Source organism: Sciurus carolinensis, chromosome 15 (assembly GCF_902686445.1).
Source record: "Sciurus carolinensis chromosome 15, mSciCar1.2, whole genome shotgun sequence".
NCBI classification, from domain to species: domain Eukaryota; kingdom Metazoa; phylum Chordata; class Mammalia; order Rodentia; family Sciuridae; genus Sciurus; species Sciurus carolinensis.
This window is the reverse complement of record NC_062227.1, coordinates 75,847,850-75,869,170: the sequence shown is the minus strand read 5'-3', so window position 1 is coordinate 75,869,170 and position 21,321 is coordinate 75,847,850. Positions and strand designations below refer to the sequence as shown.

Genomic DNA, 21,321 nt, shown 5'->3' with positions numbered 1-21,321 from the left:
CGTGTCTCAAGTTTGAATCTTTACAGAAAAAATAAAAAATTTAACTGAAAACATATTTTGAAATCACTAAGATAAATGACCCAATTTCTTTCCTCAAATCAAATTAGGCAAATTTACAGCACCTGTCATGTGTTTACCTTTCTGCATCTCATACTGTGAAATTGCAGAGATAGTGGAAGGGCGTAGAATTGAGTGGAATGGGCCAACATGAAAAGCAGGAGCTTGGCAAAATAAAAGATGCATCAATTTCAACTGGCAAACAAAGATAACTTGGAAAAAAGGCAAAATGATATCTTTAAGATGACAACTTGCTGTTAGTGTTTGAATAAGTGAGGAGTAAGACTCAAGTTCATGAATATAAGGCATCTTGATGCAAAACCAGGAAAATTAACATAAATTATAAAGAACAAATATATCAGGATGGAAAGGAATGAATGTCAATTTTAAAGGAAATGAGGAGTAATGGCATTAAAGCAACTCAGGGCACAATATTTTCTATTGGTCTTAGGCAGTATAACTAGGGCATAACAAAACAAAGCAGGAACTGAGTCTGATTTAACTGTCACATTAATGTCAATAAGTGGCCTATTTTTTTCCAACATTAACTCCGTAGGAGTAATAAGCAATCCCAAGAATCAATGTTTGCTTGCAGTATTAAGGCCATGTTGATGGTAAAAGCTCATTCTTTCTTTTTAAAGTTTCAATAAGACTCAATCTAATAGAGTAACACCAAAGATAGAAATAAAATTCAAAGAGTTTAGACTATTCGTTGCTTGCCCTAAACTCATGTACAGTAAAGACTCAAATCTAATAGAGTAACACCAAAGATAGAAATAAAATTCAGAGTTTAGACTATTCGTTGCTTGCCCTAAACTCATGTACAGTATGAAAGTCCACATCATCATGTATTATTAAACATACTTAACATGACTATGAGTATGGAACGCCAAGTACATTAGCACATGAGATTTTTATTTCACTCATGTTTTGTAGCTTTGATAATGACAAATTCAACTTGTGTGCACCACACACAGCAGGTATGGTACTCTCTTATACCTGTGATGAAAGAATAAATTGATGCAACTTCTCTAGAGAGTTAGCAATACACATAAGCATGCACACACACACACACACACACACACACACACACACACACACCATTTACCTAGGCATTCTACCTAAGAAATTGGTACCTTGGGTGATAATGCCATGCATATGAACAATTATTTGTATAAGAATATTCAGTGTTACATTTGGCAGCCCATATACTAAAATTAAAATGATACAGAGAAGATTAGCATGGCCCCTGGCAAGAATGATATGCAAATTCACAAGATATTCCATATTTTTATGGATACCAAATGGTTAAAGGGTATAGAGGTGCAATAAGGATGAATAACTTGTAATGTTTATAGTACAGTGGTATAACTACAATTGACAACAATTAATTGCATATTTTAAGCTACCTAACAGAGGGGCATTTGAATGCTCCCAACACAAAGAAATGATAAATGTGTGAGATGATGAAACTATGCCAATTTTCCTGATCTAATCATCTCACAGTGAATACATATATTTTGACTCTGCTTTCCATAAATATCTAAAATTATTATGTCATTAAAATATGAAAAACAAAATAATAAAAAGTAAAAAGGCCATATTAGTAGCTAAGTATTAATTAAGAAAATAACTATTTATACAAGTTTTCCAACAAAATGCAACTCATATCTTAAGTATGACTTGCTAGATATGTCTGTGTTATTTTGGAGATACGATATGTTTGGATTATTTTTCAAGTTGAAGTGCAAACAAAAAAATCTTAAATTTATGTATTAACAAGTTAACTGCTTTATCAGTGTATAATTAGCATGCAGTAAAGTGTGTTTAAGGTGAGTTTTGATATGTGCATACCTACATTAATTCACTAGCACACTCCATCAAGATAATGAAGATACTGAGGACTCCCCAAAGCTTTCTGCTGAACCCTAGGTATTCCCTCCATTCTACCTTGTCACACATGCCACAAACATTCCTAGGCTGCTATTGATTTGCTTTCTGTCACCATGAATTCATTTGCATTTTCTAGAAATTTGTGAAAATGTAGTAAAGCATATAGAAATTTTGTCTTTCACTCAGTGTAATTTTTGCATCCATCTGTACAGTGGAGTTCATCAAAAGTCTGTTCCCTTCTTTGCTGAAGAGCATTCCACTGTGTGGCTATCTCAGAGTGCTTGTTAATTTACCCACACACAGTCATCAGGTCATCTACCTTTTGCATATTGTATAGACAGCATCTGTGTGCTCATAGAAATGTCTTTTTATTCCCCTTAGGCAAACATATAGAAATGGAGTATCTGGATCATAAAAAAGGCGTACCCTTAATATCTTTTACCATTGTTCTCCAAGGTGGTTTTATCATTTCACATTTCCACCAGCTAAACAGGAGAATTCCAGTTTCTCCAGATCCTCACCAATACTTGCTCTGATCAAATCCGTCTTTAATCTCAGCTGTCTTAGTAGGTGAATGGATGCATCTGCTCTGGCTTTGCTCTGCATTTCCCTGGTGGCTCATGGTGCTGAGAAGTCTGTTTGCCTGACTGCCAAATGCACATCTTCTCTGTTGAAGTCTACACTTGTCTTGTGCCTGGGTGTGCACGGAGTCCTTTATATTCTTGTTTTTGAGTTTTGATAGATCTTCAAGTAATCGATGCACAAGTCATTCATAATGCACACAGTTAGTAAATATATTCTTAGTCTTCTCCTTATCACGACAATCTCTTACAGTATCTTTTGGAAAGCAGATATTTCAAATTTTGATGAAGTCCTACTTAAGAAGTTTTCTTCTTTGAATTGAATTTTGGTAACTTCTCTAAGATATCTTTTATGTCTGTCTGTATATCTTGCTTCTCTTATAAGAACACCTGTCATCTTAGCTTTTTAAAATATTTTAATACCTTATGTCAATCCCATTCTTCCACAGGGATTTTTTCAGTATTCCAATATGTTTATTTTTCAAATGTGATTATATTTAAAATGTCCCCTTGACATTATTATTTTATTTATCTCATGTCATTATATTCACAATTTTAGAAGTTATCATCTTCAATATTGTGTCATCCAGTTCAACCAATTCATAATTAGTTGCTAATTACATAAGGTCAATTGAAACAAAAAAAATATGAAAAAATAATAAACCAAGAGTCTGGGGTGGAGCTTCAGGTTAGCTGAGAGATGGCTGTTGACTGGCGTGGTCATGACAGATCCTTTCCTCTCTGTGCCTCCGCTCTGCTTTCTGGGGTGAGCTTCATTCTCAGGCTGGCATTGCTAATGATGTCACACACAGAAAATGCAGTTGTCGTTGCTTCCTGGAGTTTGGTTGGGAGTAAGTACCATCTGAACAATGGGAAAAAATCAGTTAGAGGTGGACACTAACACTTGGTGCAGGAATGAATGCCTGTGTTTATGATGATACCCCCTGATCCTGCAGCCCAGCAGTAACTCACAGGTCAGTACTGCAACCAAGGACCAGGGCATGTTGTGAGTAGCAAAGGTTAACAAATATGTGTTGTATTATTAGCAAAGTGTCCTAACAAGACAAGGACATCCACTCTCAGCTCCCCTTCTTATTATAGTGCTAGGGATTCTTGTCAGAGCAAGTAGGCAGGAGAAGGGGGAAAATGGACAAAAATAGAAAAGGAAAAAGACAAAATATCACTGTTTGCAGATGATACTATCCTGTATTTAGAAGATCCAGAAAATTCCACCAAAAAACTCCTAAAATGAATTAAAAAATTTGACAAGTTGCAGTTTACAAAATCAACAAAAATCAATAGCTTTTCTCTATGCCAACAATGAACCTGCTGAGAAAGAAATCAAGAACACTGTCCCATTCATAATAGTCTCAAGAATATTAAAATGTCTAGGAATAAGTCTAACTAAGGGAGAGAAAACATTCTGCAATGAACATTATAGAACATCGAAGAATGAAATTGAAGAAGAAACAGGTGGAAAGGGCCCTGTGTTCATGGGTAGAAAGAATTAATGTTGCCACAGTGGCCATACTACCAAGAGCGAGCCATAGATTCAGTGAAATCCACACCAAAATGTCAATGATACTCCTCAAAGAACCAGGAAAAGTAGTGCAGAAGTTCATGTGGAAGAAGAAAAGACCCAGAATAGCCAAAGCAGCTCTAAACCAAAAAGTCAACCCTGGGAGGCATCGTAACACAACTTCAAATGGTTCTACAGAGCTACAGTAACAAAACCTGCATGGTACAGGCATAAAAACAGACATAAAGACCAATGGAAAAGAATAAAAGATACAGAGACAAACCCACACATCCATAGTCACCTGATCCTTGACAAGGGTGCCAAAATCATACACTAGATAAAAGACAGCCTTTTAACAAATGGTGCTGGGACAATTGGTTACCAGATGGAGAAGAATGAAACTAGACCCTTATCTCTCACCCTTCACAAAAACACCTCAAAGTGGATCACTGACCTAGAAATTAAGTCAGTCTATGAAACTCCTAAAAGAAAATGTAGGGTCAACTCTGCAGCTCTTAGGCATAGGCAATGACTTCCTCAATAGAATCCTAAAGCTCAAGAAATAATGCCAAGAGTTAATAAATGGGATGAGATCAAATTAAAGAGTTTCTGCATAGCAAAGGAAACAATGAGGAATGTGGAGAGAGAACCCACAGAATGGGGTAAAATCTTTGGTAGCTATTCTTCAGACAGAGGATTAATATTTAGTATATATAAAGAGCTCAAAAACTTTACACCAAGAAATCAAATACCCACTTAATAAATGGGCAAATGAACTAAATAGACACTTCTCAAAAAAAGAAAAACAAATGGCCAACAAATACTTGAAAAAGACATGCTAACATCATTAGCAATTAGGGAAATGCAAATCAAAGCCACCAGAATAGCTTACCAGATAGTCATCAAGAATACAGATAACAATAAATTCTGGAAAGGATGTGGAGAAAAAGGAACACTTTTACACAGTGCATGAGACTGAAAATTAGTGCAACCACTATGGAAATCAAAATGGAGGCTCCTCAAAAGACTAAGGATGGAACTTCATATGACCCAACTGTATCACTTCTTGGTGTTTATCCTGAGAAACTAAAGTCATCTTTCTGCAATGATAAATGCATACCCATATTTATAGAAACACAATTCCCAACAGCAAAACTATGGAACCCTAGGTGCTCAATAACAGATGAATAGATAAAGAAAATGTGGTATATATTCTGTTTTATTCAGACATAAAGAAAAACGAAATTATATCATTTGCAGAACAATGGACAGAAATAGAGACCATTATGTTAATTGAACTCAGAAGGCAAAGGGTCATGTGTTTTCTCTCATATGTGGAAGCTGGAGAGGAAAAAGGAAAATAAAGGTGGGGTAAGTACCAACTGAACAATGATCAAGGGGAGATCAGTGGAGGAAAGGGACCAAGGAGTGGGAGGTGGGGAGGAGGAGGAAGTGTCCGGAGTGACATTGGCCAAATGATCTTGTCGCACTGTGTGCAGGTGTGAACACGCAACAACACATTCCATTTGTGGCACGAAAAAGAATTGTCCTGAAATGGAAGAGAAAAAATAATATGTCTATAACTTTAATAAAAGACCGAAAAGACAAATAATACAGTGAGCGGAATCATTTATTTTTATATCAAGTAAATCAGAGAACTGGCTCACACTGTCTCTACCACAGCAGAGCAGGAAGAGTTGACTGAGCCAGGAGAGCTGGTGAAGTCGAGCTGAGGAAGTGGAGCTGACTGACAGGCGGAGGCGGCAGAAGCCACTGGAGCAGAGAAGGAGTCACAGACCAGCTGAGGACAGAAGCAAGCTGCTCGGAAATGCCGCTGGCTCCCATGGGACAGGAATGTATCAGCTGGGTCATCCTAATTACTGGAAAGGTAGGTAATGTTTCAGACCAGTTTAAACACCTAGTCTGCAACCACACCCATGTGATGCTCTCTGGAAAGCCAGGACTGGATTCTTCCTCAGTGAACTAGGCTCGTTCTGTTCTGGTGACAGATGGACGCACGGTACCTGCAGCCACCTCACCCCAGTGCTGTATGTACCCCACCACAACTGGGAGCTCAGCCCTGGGACAGGCAGGAAGGGAGAGGCGGGCTGTGGCCGCCAGGGAACCCCACCAGCTCTGGGTGGGTACCATAGTCCTCCACTCGGAGCGGGACTCCAACAAGTTCATTCCCAGCGAGGCAGGGATGAGAAAAAGACCTATGAAACACTCAGCTACTGTATTCCCACTTACTGGAATTATAAATTAGAATCCTGCCTTTATAAAACATTTATCACATAATTGCTGAGAGTTTCAGGCAGAAGTGTGAATTTCTCTCTCATAAAGTTAAAGTTAAATTAAATTTCTGTTCCTGAATTAAATTTCTGACTCCCACAGTCAGAAGGATTGTGTGTGGCAGTAGGCTGTCCGGGCGGCGGCAGAGGCTCGAGTCTGGAGCCTGCCTCTAGGGCGGAGGCGCTGTCTCTGTGGGTGGGAGGGTGCCCGGGCCTCTGCTGGCTCCCCTCTCAGTGGCTCCCAGGAGGGAGGCCACTTAACCTCACACCTCCTGTTCTTGTTTTTCTCTGTGGTTTGTCTGACAAGAGGTTGTCTGATGATAAACACTCATTCTAATTTGGAAAAGATTACATATTACCTCTAGAAAAAAAAAGGGAGCAAATTTTGCTTTCTTTTTTTTTTTTTAACCATCTTTACCTAATCAAATTCCCCCCATAAGGAAGAAAAGTTTCCAAGATTAGTGATTATAAATTTCCATTTAACAATAATCAAATAATAATGTCTTTATTTAATAATTGACTTAAACTAGTTTCACAGTTACTAAAATGGTAATGAGAATGATGTTTAAATGATGGATATGAAATAGCTTCTTCCAGAAAACATTCCTTCACTTGTGTTAGAAGGTTTGCATACATCTCCTATGTCACATCCTGTGTGATGTATTAAGGGAAGCTCATGATTTAACTCATCTGACCATCAACAAACGTTGATGACAGGTTCTCTGTCCTCCTGTTTTATAGCTTCAGAAACTGAGGGTACAGAAATTACTAACAAATGATTAGTGGCAGAACTGGAATCTGAACCCATGTAACCTGTTTTCAGACCTCATCTAATTCAACTGTGTTAGTTGGTTTTCCATCAGTGTAACAAAATACCTGAGAAAATGAACATATGAAGACAAAAGGTTTACTTTGGCTTATGGGTTGAGAGATTCTAATCCATGATGGGTCCATTGCCATTAGGCTGCTGATGAGGGTGCCAGGTAGCAATTGGCAGGAGCACTTGGCAGAGCAAACCACTGTCCCATGGCCAGACAGCAGAGGAGAACAAACAAGGGGTAGGATCCCCTCTGCTGACACTCCCTACTGCCTAAGGACCTCCCACTCAGCCCCAGCTCCCAAAGGCTCCACATCCTGCAAGAGCCCACCTGTAAAACATGGGCCTTTGGGGACCATGTTCATACCCAAACCACAGGACCTGCTTGGCCTCAGAGTCCTGCAGGAAATGCGATTTTACTAAATGATAGTGTTTAAAATACAGCAATATAAAAAGGCTTTTGTGAAAAATTTCAAAAGAGAAAATATTTGGAATACATTTTTAAACTTCCTGAATAAAAGTTCTGACTGGTATAATTATTTTTGAAGCATTTATTATATTGCTAAACAAAATGAGATATTTTAGAGATGTTGTAAAATATTCTAATTTTGAATAAATTTAAATATTTTAACAAAAGTGAAAAAATATTTTCTGAAAGGAGCTACCACACATTCATTTTAAAATTGCTAATGTAAATATTTTAAAGACTTTGAAATTACTTCAGTATTAATTGCAACTTGAGCCACTACATGCACGTTTTAAAGATAAGCTCTTCTTGTTGTATTCTACTATATTGTGATTCACAGTAATCTGAATTATGTTTAACTGTTATCCAGGCAATGTGTCTGTGTACCATGTTTATGTGGTCTTAAGGAAGATACTTAACACTTTTCAACTTTAGTTCCAAAAATGGTTAAAGACATTAATATCAAAAAATGAATACATATTTTGATAATTACTAAAATCTCCATTTCATTAGAATAGGGTCGCATTATTTGAATGAATACAAGTAACTTTCATGTCATTGTACACTAGTAGGTGCTCCAATAATATTATTTATAGCCTATGCCATTTGGTTCTTCAAATGTCAATTGGAAAATTTTCACACTGGCTCATTTCGCATCATGGAAATGATGACTTTCTTGTTACAGTTCTTAAGAATTCTCAGAACAATGGGCAGATTCATCTAAGACTAATGGGAAGACCAGGGTCTTAGAAGCTTCTGGAGGCAAATCTTATGATGGAGACCAGCTTCATTCAGAAGCAGAGTCGGTCATACTACACGACAGCATCAATGTTTAGAAGACGAGGGTTAATTCTGGAATTTGCAATTACGTTTGATTTGTGAAATCAGTCTTTCTACTTAATAACTTGTGAAACAAACTGACTTTACAAATTGATTTTTCTTCTTTGTTGTAGTTACCTTGAAGTGTCATAGTTGATCTCCTTCAATATTTAACTAGTAGTCTTTAACCTGAAGTTCCAGGGAGAAATGCAGTATGAGTCAAAGACCTAATTATATTTAAGCTCTGCCGATAACTTAATATGCCAGTGTAAAGAAGTTGTTTAATTTCCCTGGGTCTGAACTTCCTCTTATAGAACAGGAGAGATTTCGATGGTTTTTTTCTAAAGTAACTTTCTCAGTTTAAACATCTATTACTCTTTGTAGAATGGAACTTTTAGCGGAGTAGAAGTTCAGGAAATCTACCAAAAAATCCTATTTTCAACTAATGATGCTAAACAGGTAGAGTACAAGAAGTAAAGAAAAGAGTTCAAAAGATGGATTTAAAAAAAAAAAAAAACAGGCAAGGGCTGGATGGGTGGGTAGAAAGGTTAGTGAGAGAGAAAGAGAGGAAGAGAAAGCGAGAGAGAAAGCAAGAGGGACCATAATGTGCTGAGAGGATCACATTTTGCCATTGGTAGTCTTGGTTTTCACTTCTGATTTCCAACAGGGACTTGGATTTATTATTTTATCTTCCTGAGTCTTAAGTTTCTAGTCTATGAAATGGAAATAATATCTCCCATAGGGTCAGTCTGAAAATGAAAATATTATATATATTTAAAGAAACTAGCACAATTCTGGGAACCACATCTTTATTGCTTTAAATAAATCAAGGCTTCTCTATTTTTTGGCATTCTTTCCTACTTTTTCTTTTGCATCAAAAAATTAAGGATAAATGGTCACTCAAGGAGAAGATATAAAAGTTGAGCACTGTTCATTGCAATATATTTTTGAGCACCAATTAAATGCTACATGAAATCAAGCGGCAAGTGTTGGGCACTTGGAACACAGAGCTCTTCCCTGGACAGCAGCCACAGCTGGTATTCCACAGTGGAATCTCCAGTTCCACTGCAATTAGATTGCAAAAATGATCAATGCATGTGGCATAGAGTTTATAAAGTGTGTGTTTTAATGAAGCATGTTAGGCTTGTGCACTATCGTAGTGAGCATTAGCAGGATAATTCATATTTAAACATGGTGCTTCTGATTTCTTAATCAGGAAAACGCTTGTCTTTAGATTCATATAGTAATTTTTTGTAGGTCTCTACTTGTTAAGAATTTTCATGAGCTATAAAACTGAAGCCTCATTTCATTCATTTTAGTGTTTTTAGTTTGTGATCTCAGTATCGCTGGCACCAGATTTACTCAAGGTTCTTGCTGAAAATGCGGTTTTCCAGGTTCTGATCAGACACTGAACCAGATTCCCCGGGAGGGTGAAATTTTAAACAAACTCCCATGGTGGTTTTCATGCATCATCATTTCAAGAGACTCTCAGAGTGACAGGATGATAGAAGGGAGGAACGTTAAACCAAGAATTGGCAGACCTGGGTCACACTTGAGAGTCCACAACAAGGGATTCTGTGAATATGGGAGGCTCCTCCACTGAGGTGAACACACAGTGCCTCACCAAGCAGGACCCTTAGAAGAGCAAATGGGACCTGCAGACGTGTGGATGCTCAGCTTGTGTCTAAGGCACCCGAGCCAACCTAAGGCGAGCTCCTGCACCTTGTTTAATTATTCTAGTGGGAATGTATTCACTACCTCTCCAGGATCAAAATATTTCACACCGATAACGGACAAGGAGTCAGTTCAAATTTTATGCAGCAGCGCTCATCTCCAGACACGCACATTTTGGCATGCTAAGCAGGTTCTGATGTGTTCCTCCCAAACCCACCTGCGTGAAAGCAGGGACCCTTCTTACTAGCCATCGTTGCATTGTATCAAATGGTTTTATGGAAGAAACAAGGAAAGGGTGTTAGGAAAGGGAAGTGGGCCTTTTGAGAAGCTGACGTCACTTGATTTAAAAACCCGTTCATTCCCTAGCTCTTCCTCACTTGGAAAGACATTCCCAGTACCTACCTTAAGCCAGGTGTTCTCCGGTGTTTGAGACACAGAGACAAAGACAGAACCCTGCTGTCTTGGAGCACAACTAGTACGGACAACATGGGGGTATTGCAGACTCAGACTCAGCCTGGCTGCCCACTGATGTCCACACTCAAGGCCTGTAACTCAGGGTGTCAGGGTACTCTGAAAACCATAAATAGAACCCCACTTGTAGGAGAGGCAAGTCGATACGTAGCAAAACAACTGGTAAAGTATAATTTCATCATTTCACATTCACTGTTCCATCATATCTCCCAGCATATTCTCAATGAATACTCAATGGGCAAGTGCGCTGTTTCCAACATATGCTGTGACTGGGCACCTCCGCCCGGATCAGTGACTGCATCCATGGTAAGCTGACTGTTGGTCAAGCCAGCCCAACGGGGGTACCTTTTCATTACTCATTCCACCAAGGCTCTACCTATCACTTAATTTAAAAAATAAGTCTGCTATAAGATATTTTAGTCAGATTGGGGTAGAGAGCTGCAAAAAATAACTAAGTCCTCAAATCTCAGGGATATAACAGAAAAGATGTATTTTTTGCTCACACCATCCTCCGAAGTTTGGCAGCTCCTCGGGGAGCTCAGAATGCAGAGGCATTGGTCCTATATATTCTCTGCCACAACAGGATGCTTCCCACTCACTGTGACAGAGGGGTAGGGAAACTAGAAGGGACCTTTGCTGCTCATTCTGAACGTAACACGTGTCACTTACTCCACAATCCCTTGGCTGGAACTCATCTCCAGACCCTGGCTAACTACATACAATCTCAGAAGTGCTGAGGTTTTGCCTACAGAAAAGACAGATGGTTTTAAGAATTCTTTTTCACCTGGATGTCAGCATAATGGATATAGTACACTATTGCCGTTCTCTGATCTGACAGGCAGGCTCACAATCTTCAAGTCGCTTGGGCACGTTAACCCATTTTTGGTATTCAGCATGGCTGAAACGTCCTAAGGTATTTACTATTCGGGATAAATGTATTCTATTCAAGACTTGGGATTTTATTTCTGGAAGTCTCACCCTTCCTCTTTGTTTTCAGCTAGATGAGTGGCCTTGACCTTTTGGGAGACACTGTGTGGTGTTCAGTTGTAACAACTGACCAGTATGAGACAAGATGTGAACTCAGCAGTATGGCCTTCCCCTCACGCAGCTAATCTAATTCCAGCCATTGTTGAGAGCCTAACTTTCCAATAAAAAACCGGCACTGAGCCCTGATAAGGCACAATTTTCCTGGAAGAAAAGATTACATCGGACCCTTTTTTATCATAAAAGGAGCAGATCTTGGCTCTCACTTTTGTATAGGCACCTTTTCAAGGGTATGTGTGTTTACTCTCTGTCCACTATGACCCCACCAAAACCAGTATTCATGAATACACAGAATGTTTCCACCTGGGTGTTTCGCACAGCATTGCTTCTGACCAAGAAAGTATTTTTGCGGCAAATGAAGAGAAATAATGGTCCTGTGCACTTGAAATCCATTGGCCTCGTTTCTAGTCAATCATCCAGAAACAGTTGACAGGGAATATCATTGGGATGGACTTCTGAAGACTTGCTTAGCATGCCAGCTACCAGAAACACATTGCAAACCTAGAATAAAGTCTCGGGATGTGGCACACACTCTAATTCAACAGGAATTGCATCATTTCTCCCCTAACCAAAATCTGTGGATAAAGGAATAGAGGTAGAAATAAAGAGTAGTCCTTCTCTATTACTTCCTTCAAATGACTAGGAAAAAAAAATTAAACTTCAATTGGTATTTTCTAAATTCTTTTATGGTGAACAACAATTATGTAGAATAGTGGGCTTCATCATGTTATATTCACACAGGCACATCACAGAATTGGGTCAAATTATGATATTCTGATAGTTCCCGGAAAAGTTCTTGTATGGGATCTGCTGGTCAAGCAGTCTTTGTTACCAAGCGGGGAATACATTCCCCAGGAAGCACGGCGAGAGCTCTTTCATACAGCAAGTCGAGAGTGCCGCCTGGGTTTCGCATGTTGAGAAGTCAACAGACAAGGAAAGCATACTCTGGAGTCACTAAAGGGCACTTGTGGCTGGAACTACTGTCTCTAGCTCACAAATGGAAATTCAGCTGCAATTACACAGTGAGGAGAGAGGGAATTTCCTTGAGTAACTCTTAGTGCACTCATGTCCTATGACAAAAACCAATGGAAAATTACAGTATTCCAACAGGGGCCAGGGGGGAGCCATCCAGAGGCCTAGCCCCGGAGGTTTATGTCTCTGCACGTAACAAACAACTTCAAAAGGTGGAGATGTTTCCTGAGGTCAAAGGGAAATTGAATGAATTGTAAAAAAAAAGATAGCTAAGAATGCCAGTTAGGAATGAGACCTGGAAATGAGGACTGCAGTAATTATGCATCCTTCTTCCTTACCTTGACAAGGAAGGGACTGGGCCATGGGGTAGCCCACATCCATTTTGCTGAGTCACCTGTTTACATATTGACCAATTATTTTTTTCTCTCCTACATTCTTTCCTACATTCAAACCCTAAGTGAATGGGAAATATTTTAAAGTTTAAACCCAGCATTTAAGACTTAAGTTATCAAAGGGCGTATGTCATGACGTAGTGGAGAATGATGATACTCAGGAGAGTAAAGGGAGTACACAACTCCTTTTGGGATATGATAAACATGTTTTCCAGTTGTCTGAAGGAGAGTTTCATCACCTTTGGAGAGGTTATGGTTTTGCTTTGGTGGTCATTTGGAAATTAAATACAGTCAAAGAGGTGTAGGATGCAAAGTCAATAAAGTAAGAGAATGTTGGCTTTATCTTGGACAATTTGACACACCTGAAGCTACATTCATCAGCTTTCCTCTCCTGGGTAGTTCCAGTTTGGGACTAGCTGTAACAGAAATATGTGCCCAATATGTAAGGCGGAGACAAAGGAGCTCTCACTTTTATGCGCTGAGTTTCCATGCAAGGGCTGTGCCACGGGAGAGCGGCCCCATTCAGCTGACTCGCCTGGTCTGTGTGAGGTCTCCATCACCCAGGCCCGCAGCTCTTCAGCCCCACAGCCCCTTCTGAATCCCGCCCGTCCTGAGTTGGTGTGTATCTAATGCTGGGAAAAGCCACCAGCTCTTCTTCAGATGTCCAGATCACCTGAATTGAAGATGGAAAGTGTGATGAGACAAGGAAATAGTAGGAGGACTTGCTATAGTTGTGTGTTATGTAGTATAATAAGCCGTATTTGGTATTTGCCTGGACTTGTAAACTAAAATCATAAAAGGCGCCTGGTGACAAACTTGCCGTGTGGCAGGATGACACTCCTGAACAATGCCCATATGAACCTTTATTTGATTTGTTTGGTGGTGGCTCCTAGTGTAGTTGTGTTCTGGTCTTTATCAAAGAAGACCAGAGCATGACTGGGCTGAAAATCACTACTTAAACCCCTGGACTTCTGGAGCAAACCATCAGCCACTGTGACCAGAGGACTCCACGTTACTCTGTCTCTTGACTGCCCCGGCTGCTGTCCACACTATCGCTGATTGCTGATCGACCGTTGTCACTGACGCCAGATGACGAACTACTGTTCCCATGACAATGACTACCAGCCAGCCTCGGGCTTATGGAACACCCGAGGACATTCAAAGACATCAGAGGAGCTGAGGCAGGCTATGACTGAGAAGAATCCCCTCCGTCTTATTGACTGACTTCTTGGCTAAGAGACATTGCATTGAGTAAGTCCATGGGGATTGGACTCTAGGTGAACAAGGGAGTGAATCTTCAGTGTATTTGTGACGTGCTATCATTAGGAAGGTTAAGTTGAGTGTGCATTGCATGAATAAAATCCACTTGTTGAGACCAAACTTGATTCCTCTCTTACTCACTGCTCCAGACAGAAAGAAACAAAGGTAGGTTCCAGATGGTCCTAATGGGTCTTAATCCATCCTCCTACATACAAATTTATATTTTTCTGCCCCTTTGGCCATCCTGACTGCTCACCCTGGTTCACTGATAGCAACTTCACGCCCTACCTTAGTTACAAATGCTGCCACTTTGCATTGACTTCTGGCCAAGCCACTACTGTATAATAATGCCTGGGATAAATTGCTTATTCTACGTAAGTCACAGGACAGTATTTCTATGAGCAAACCCTAAAAGAACTTATAAGAGATATTTACTTTACCCTGCCAAATACTAAAGAGAGAACACCTTTCTAAGTCAAATTAATTCTGTTCAAATTAATTTTGTCCTATTAAGGTGAAAAATGTGATCTCAACCATGTATGAGTACAAAGTCCACCCTAAATCTGGGGAAAGGGAACTATGTGCCTCAGGAATGGAGGGAAGAACTCATGGCCTTCAGTTCACCATGGTCTCTGTGCCCAATGCCCCTCTTCCAGACCAATGTGGTCCACTTAGATGTCAGCTGCCATGTTTCCCAGGCATGGCTCCTGGGCATTAGCTTCCAACAGGAAGGCAATGAGTTCAGGGTCTTTTCAAGACCAAACAATATGGCCCCCTGGTCTCAGAGAACAAATCCAAGGACAGCTTCTGGTCTTCCCTTCCAATAGCTCCTTTACAATGAATTCTCCATTGTTCTTTTAACACCAAAGACCCAGTTTTGGCATGTTATGCCCATACTTCATCTACTGTGGACATAATCTAACTTACTTATTCTTTCCAACAAAAATATATCATTTTTTTCCAAGACAAAACTCTTCTAATGCTGGAACGAAATCCGCAGTTGGTAATTTTACAATGAAGTTCTAGAAAATCATCCCCCATTATTGAGGATTATTCTAAAATAATGGGGAAGTTTAAATCTCAGTATACTACTTTGGACAATTAAGGAAGTATTTGGGTATGTAGGTAGTAGATGTTTTCCTGGTCTCAGAAATAATATAGTTTCTATACTATTCTATTCTATTCCCAACATTTGTTTTCCTGGGAAGAGACGTATCTCAAAACTAAGATGCAGTATGTCTTTTGCTTCCAACTCTGCATGAGTTATGTTGGAAGATACAATCATCTGTTTTCATAGAAAAACCTGCAGAAGTCACACAAACTTACAAGCATCTACAAATACAATGCATTACATACAAACTATCAGCTTCAGAACAAAGAAGACTATAATAAACAATGTGAATCGAATACATTTCCTCACATACTTAGAATATTTTATCTTGAAAACATTCCCAACTTGCTAAAGTAGGAAATTGCAGAGGGACAATCAGATTGTAATGAGATTGTAATGGGGACTGTTTAAATTGAAGTTCTGCTTTATAAAAAGCTACAGAGCATATGTGCAGAATTCCACACTCTTTTTGTATATTCAAACATGTGCATATATTCTAAATTGATAGAAGTTTGTTATTCTTGGATCATCATAATTAATGCATGTTATCTAATAGCAGCTCTACTCTATATTTGTATAGATGATAGTTACATATAGATAGATAAATAAATAGGTAAATGATTATTGCAATTTAAAGCATAAAAAGCAAAACACTCAAACATTTCCAGGAAAGTCCAATATTCTGTACATTCACACATGCAAATAACACCACCTTCAAACAAGTAAAGAACTTATAGAGCATAATTTAAAATGTTGAGATACTTCTAAATATGAACTCTTTCTCAATCTCGTTTTAAATCTCACTGTACTTTTCAACTCTTCTTTTTTTTCAATATTTTTTGGTTGCAGAGAGACATACTATCTTTTTTTAATTTATTTACTTTTATGTGGTGCTGAGATCGAACCCACTGCCTCACACTGCAAGGCAAGTGCTCTACCACTGAGCCAGGACTCCAGCCCACAACTCTTATTATTTGCACAGCTCTTCAAATTATTGTCTTTAGAAATCCAATCATTTAAAATGTATTTCTATTCACCACACCCATTCTTACTTAATACATGCACAGCTTTCACATTACTCTGAATATGATCTATTTATTACTGTATCATTAATAAATTAAACCAAAAGAGCAAACAAAAAAGTGCTACAATCTTCTTCTCCAAGGACCTTGGCTATATAACCATCTCTCTTGTACCAGACACACTTTCCTCCTACCTCGCACCTACCACACACACGTTATACCTGGGACTGTACCTGTAGTGCTCATCTGAAACAAGATTAGCAGGAGTGTATTTATGGGAGCAATCTTTCTTTTTCTGTAATAATTTGGTTTCATGGTAATAACAAAGCTTGGTAAATTACATATACCCAATGAAATATGTTATCCACATATGTGGAGGGTATAGGAAAATCCCAAAATAAGTTAAAACAAAAAATATGTCAAATGAGTTATTTCGTCCTTCTGTTTTCACAGACGTAGTGTGCATTCTTTGGGGGTTTGTTACCTAGAGGCGGGTATGGATTACCGCCTCTGACAAGAACAGAGGGGGAAATAGGTAAGAGAGACCCAAGCTGGTTCTCTCCTCCAAGCCCTGTCTCTGCTCATGTGTCAGGGTGTGGGAGTGAAGAATGGAAGGAGGAATCTCTTCTGACACAACTAATTATTTTCAGCCTTTCAGATCACAACACACAACAGTAATGACCACAAAATTTTAAAAGTAAAAGGTAGTCTTGCTAACATGGCTCATAATCAATGCACCCAACTGATTTAAAAGAAATAACTCATTTTTACCAAAATAACTAAAGAAATAAATTTATTTTAGTTGATCATTGGCATTTTTCCATACAGATCATTAAACCTTGCAGATTTTTAAGAGGAGAGATTAGAAGAAAAAATAAAATGACTCATTATAAAATAATAGATCTCAGATTGTCTATTTTTCTGAATTTCCAAATTTATTAAAGCTCCCAGGGTTACTGAAAACCAGGTACCACATTGGCATATGTGAGGTGCAAGTCATTCCGTGTCTGTAAATGATCCAGTATCCAAAATTCAAATTCAAGCTGAAATACCATTACATTAATATCTATGACATTTATGGATGAGTCTGGACACAGGAGTGGCTGCTACCTTCTGATTATGCCTGTGGTTTTCACTAGGTGGACTTTGGTTTGAGAACAATGAATCAGCCCTTTTCATCATTCGCAGACCTGGTCAAACAATTAATTTAATTTAAAGATAGGAAAAATAATGAAGCTCCTTTGGAGGAAAAAACATTACTTTTATTTATTTTGATCTCTTTTTCTATCCCAGAGATTTCAGGTAGAACACAAATGTATGTAAGCGAAAACACTCTGCGAAAAGCAAGCTTGTAATCTGAATCTGGAGCTGGGCATTGGCTCCCAATCCTAATGGCAAAAATCCTGACGCCTGACACAAGTGAGCAAAAGTGCCAAGTCTAAGTCACTTGGCAGGCAACCGAAAACCCCATAAGACAGAAGGAAACAGAGAGCCTGTGGAAAGAGTCAACGGAACTTTCTCAAGGAAGGGTGGTGGGTGGGGTGGGGCATTGGGGTGATGCCGTGTCCTCAGGGTCCTTATTAGAAGGCTCAGGCACAGCCCTGTGCAAGAGAGGTGGTCGATGGTGATGGCCGGTGGGTTCAGTCCTCCACAGAGAGCACAGGAGTAAATGTCACACCAAATGAGGAAGGAGCGGCATGAAAACCAGCTTGTATTGGGGGACTGATCCGGACATTGCATGAAATGCCTGCCTTGTTTGAGATTCCTAAGTCAGTGGTCTCATCAATACCAGCCAAGAGTGAGTTTGATCCACTTAGATTTGACAATCCTTCATGTCCCAGTTTTGAACCTTGCTCCTCTTTCCAAAGACAGGATGCACGGATCATCACCAGGAAATATTAAGTCCCTCTCTACCAGTTCCATGTCCCCTGCATGCAATTTCTGAATTATTTGGTTAATGGTCCACAATTTAAAAAGAAAAAAAATCCTGCATGCGAGAGATGGCTCCTGTCATCCAACTTCCCAGATACGATCAGGAAAGGAAGCTGACTGCATTCAGACTGAAAGTAGTCCACAGGAGTTGAAATTGACCCAAATATGACATGAACAATCTTAATACTCAGTAGAAGGTCATTTAAATCTGCCGGTTGAAATACACAGACAATATGCCTTTTGTTCTCTCACCTGAGAAAATTCAATCTTACCTAATAAAATTTCATCTTCAGAGTAAGGCCTGGTTATTCTTTGGAAGAGATCATCCTTTTAAGCAGCCCCAATGAGAGACTTTCTCAAAGTCACAGAATGTGTGATTTACCAAAATCCATAGGCTCTATGTTTGGGAAACCTGGGATTCTAAGGATCAGGTACCTAAATTGAGCCAGAGTACATGCGAGCATGTCTGTGGTGTCCCTAATGGGGTGCCTTCACCAGACTGCACTTATGTTTCTGGAGTCTTCTCCATGAGTGGCTGTCTCGCCTGCCTGCAAGTTCCCGAGGAGCATGTCACCAGCCTTTCCAGGCTGTCCTGGACGGTCCCAGAGCTTTCCCCTCTGCTCCGATGGCTTCTGTGTGGGTCTGCAGTTGTGCACGTTCAGCAGATAATGACCTAGACTGCTTCTTGCAGACCACACAAGCTTCAGAGGGAGGGAGGGTTAGTACCACTCTCCCTTCCTGTTGAAAGGAGAAAGAAAATGGGCAAAGTAGCAGTTTTTAAGGAGTACTTTCTTCAAGCCCTATTGGTGAGGATTCATCTTAGTCCTTTTTTATTCCTTCCATGTGGCCAAACCTACCTAATGATTTGGACTTTCATTGACTCTAAGTTGCTTATTAAAATCTCTCCAGAGAATGCTAGATGGCAAAAAAATCAGAAGACGGGACACAAGATAATCATACAAAATGTGGAGAATTTTTTAAGAAGCTCTATTTTACTTTAAAAAGCATTTCCTTCTGAGATAATAAGAAATGCTGCTTATTGGGGAGCGGGTGGAACAAAAGGATGACACATCTGTGGGACATTTTCCTTCGGGCAGATCTGACTCTGGTGGGGCTCCAGGCATGTCCTCCGAGCTCCATGCATCTTAGGGGTGGTGCTTAGTAGGCAGCAAAGGGGCTTTCACCTCTAAACAAGCAGTCGCAGAGGGGTGTGTGGAGAGGAGAGACCCAGCCCACCACCAAGGGTGTAGAAGGTGCGACTTAGAGCAGATGGAGACCTTTCTTCGTGGGTGTGCTGAGTGAGGCCCCTGGGAGAGCAGCAGAGGGGACCATGCTGGGAGTAAGTGTAGCTCTGAAGTTCTCAGGACAGTTCCCAGGAAGAGCTGGGGAGGCCCAGTGGTCGCTGAGGTTGCAATCATGGTCGCGGATGGCATTCCCAATGGAGAAGGTACAGAGAGTGAAGAACCCACCATAAGGAAAACCAACATCTCAGGTGAGAGGAAAGAGGCAACGTTAAGTTGGATTTGCTTTATATAAATTAATATTTAATATTCTGCATAAATATTTCATAACTTTCTAACCATATGGCTTGAATTATTTAAAAAAAAGAAGTAAAATAAATGTGAGGAGTTACACTTTTCAAAAATGGCCACATAGGCAGTGAAATGTCAGGCTCCCGCATGATGAAACAGACCATAGGTGCTGGGCATGGTGGAGAGAGAAAACGGAAGCAGAGGGGGACTAGTCATTAGTGGCTGCCTTGCAGAACAGGCCTGAGCACCACCCCCACGCAGACAGCGTGAATTATGTGCAAATTAAGGAAGAAACCAATGAGAGTGAGTGTTGTGATATTTCTAGGACAATTCAGAGAAATGGTTCAAATTATTTCATATTAGTTGCTGTCTCACTGGTTTTTAATGCACACCGTAAAGAAAGAGTTGCAAGATTATATTCAATATTTTTGTTTATGTCTCTTGATGATACTGGTTGGGAATCTTTGATTAAAAACAGTAATCAAGGCACCACTAATAGCAGTTGGTTTAGATCATCGTGGGCTTAGCATAATAGGGCTGCATATATTATATGTTATATAAATGTTTCACTGGTAAAAATTTTATATATAAACTCTTTTAAGGATGCATATAGAAATAATATATCCACCATATCAATATTTTGAAGAATCATAAATAATTTAATTGTTAACTACACTTATTTAAAATCATAACCATAATATTTCAGAAAAAAACTTTACTTTTAACCATTTTTAACTTTGAAAAATATCCAAGTACATGACTATTTTACTCAGCAATATCATTTCAGAAAATCGGTTCATATGGTGGAATGGGGGTGTGGTGGGGTGCACAGCTCCACCCTCTGATAAACCATTTTAATTTCTGTACATTCTAATACACATTTACTTCCATACTTGATAAAGAACTAAGTCAGCAACAGTATAAATACTGCCTCGTAATTTATTTCAAATACATCCTACCAGCTTTATGTAACACAGATCTAAGAGCACTTCCTTGGGTTTCGCATCTGGTAAAACTTTGCATAATTTAAATGTTACTTATTTTCAACAGTCTTCCATCAGGTAAACGGAAGAGGGTGAATCAGGTGTCATTATGTTTTTACTACTATAATCATGAATTTTTCATGATCAACTTAAAATAAAAGCATACAAGATAATGTTATATGAAATTTCCTCAGATTTTGAAAAAAAAAAAAGAGCCAAATGTTAGCTGTTATCTAATAGGTATTTTTTTCTTTGCTTTGTTTTTGAAGTTTTCAGTGTCATTTCATTTTTTGGGAAATAAACATATTGTATCTCATGACTAAAAATAATATCATTTTACTTAAAATAATTCATCAAGGATAAATTATTTAAAGAAAATAAAACTTCCATCTAACATAATATACAACTGGGTAGGGAGCATAGCTCAGTAGTGGAGCATACACAATGGCCCTGGGTTCAAAAACCAGGCACCACACTAATGGTAA

General features: G+C 39.2%; 1 non-coding gene across 1 annotated transcript; it reads left to right on the top strand.

The window, feature by feature from the left end:
• Nucleotides 1-1,244: 1,244 nt before the first annotated feature.
• Nucleotides 1,245-1,350, top strand: LOC124965891 (U6 spliceosomal RNA). Its single transcript, XR_007105274.1, has one exon. It is a non-coding gene; the product is annotated as a U6 spliceosomal RNA (small nuclear RNA).
• Nucleotides 1,351-21,321: the final 19,971 nt, after the last annotated feature.